Below are 2299 nucleotides of genomic sequence, written 5' to 3' on the forward strand. Positions count from 1 at the left end.
CGTAGTTTTTATTCGATCCGTAGTTAAAGAAAATGCAGTACCGTATGTGCCTACCTAATTTGTTTAATATTCAATTTATTATTATTCTTGATTTGATTTTTTTGATTTTACTTTTATGTAATGATTTAAAATCAAGACTAGAAGAGCCCGTTCTCCCTTTGTTCCTTTAAGTCACCCATCCACATAGGTGACGCTAAAATCGGTCTTAAATTATCAACTGAAGTGTTATCTAAAACTTTCTCGCCTTGTTCATAGGTCGTCGCGACAAATTTTAAGATCAAGCTCATTTGTGTCAGAAAATGTGAAAAAAATCCCCCAAAAACTATTTTTTTTTGGCTTTTTATGGTTTTCTGGACAAAAATTGCACCACCACTTTCGTGTTCCTGGTAAAAAGACCTTTAATTTGATATATAGGTCGACCAGGTTTGGACAAGTCCTTCTATGGGGACAGACCGACAGACAGACGACAATAGCCCGTCCCTTATACCTTTTTTTATTACTATCGTAATAATAAAGGAAGGACGGGCTGAAAACTACGCGAAAGTTGAAATGTCAAAAGGTTAAATGATTGGGCGGGGGGAAGAGGAGAGAAATAGAGAATGCGAGTAAAGTCAAATGCGCATTGGGAAGGAGTAGCAAGAGAGAGGAAGGAATAAAGGAAGAGAGGTGAATGTACAAGGGAGGTAAAATCAAGAAGTGAGGAAGAGGAAGGAAGGAAGAAAGAGGAGGAAAGGGACCAAGGAAAGGAGGGAAAATAAAGGAAGAATTTGAAAGGAGGGGCGATAAAGGAAAGAAAATAGAAAAGGAGGGACAGTAAAGGAAAGAGAAAAGGAAAACAAGGTAAAGAAATATGAAAGGCAGAAAAATAAATGAAAGAGAAAAGGAGTCTTTTTACCAGGAACACTTCAGTCGATAATTTAAGACCGGTTTTAGCGTTACCTGTGTTAAGCTACGCCGAGAAAGGCCAATAAATGGATGGGTGACTTAAACATTATATTGGGAATAAAAGGAGAACGCGTCCCCTATGTTAAGCTACGCCGAGCAAGGCCAATAAATGGATGGGTGACTTAAACATTATATTGGAAATAAAGGGAGAACGGGTTTTAGCGTCACCTATGTTAAGCTACGCCGAGAAAGGCCAATAAATGGATGGGTGACTTAAACTTATATTGGGAATAAAGGGAGAACGGGCTCTAGTCTTGATTTTAAATCATTACATGAAAGTAAAATAAAAAAATGAAATATAATTCCAGTAGGAAATAACAGCTATTATGTATCGTACATTTCCCTTTTAAGATAGCTATTATATGACGTAGAAACAATTCCAGTAGGAAATAACAGCTATTATGTATCGTACATTTCCCTTTTAAGATAGCTATTATATGACGTAGAAATTCTATAGGTTATCTGTTTACTTTTCCCTCAACAATGTCATTTCGTGTAGGTACGTCAAAACATAAACAAATGACTTTTCCAAAGCTAACTTTTTCTGTGCATTTTATCGTATTTTGTGAATTTATCGTGTATTTTCGAAAAACCTATGACGTAGAAATTCTATAGGTTATCTGTTTACTTTTCCCTCAACAATGTCATTTCGTGTAGGTACATCAAAACATAAACAAATGACTTTTCCAAAGCTAACTTTTTCTGTGCATTTTATCGTATTTTGTGAATTTATCGTGTATTTTCGAAAAACAACACACGTTAACTACTCCCGTGTCCCACTGATATGGTGCAGAAAGTCAAATGATCACGAAGGAAAATAAAATAGAGGGAACAAGCTGGGCCCGTCCCTCCGGGAATTTTTTAGCCCGTAGTTTATTCGATCGTAGTTAAAGAAAATCAGTACCTATGTGCCTACCTAATTTGTTTAATATTCACTATATTATTATTATTGATTTGAATTTACTTATACATGTATTGTAATGATTTAAAATCAAGACTAGAAGAGCCCGTTCTCCCTTTGTTCCTTTAAGTCACCCATCCACATAGGTGACGCTAAAATCGGTCTTAAATTATCAACTGAAGTGTTATCTAAAACTTTCTCGCCTTGTTCATAGGTCGTCGCGACAAATTTTAAGATCAGAGCTCATTTGTGTCAGAAAATGTGAAAAAAATCCCCCAAAAACCATTTTTTTTTTTTTTACTTTTTATGGTTTTTTGGACAAAATTTGCACCACCACTTTCGTGTTCCTGGTAAAAAGACCTTTAATTTGATATACAGGTCGACCAGGTTTGGCAAGTCCTTCTATGGGGACAGACCGACAGACAGACGACACCGAAGCGAATACAGTAGCCC

This window comes from Diaphorina citri, unplaced genomic scaffold (assembly GCF_000475195.1).
Source record: "Diaphorina citri unplaced genomic scaffold, Diaci psyllid genome assembly version 1.1 scaffold15, whole genome shotgun sequence".
Lineage (NCBI taxonomy): Eukaryota > Metazoa > Arthropoda > Insecta > Hemiptera > Psyllidae > Diaphorina > Diaphorina citri.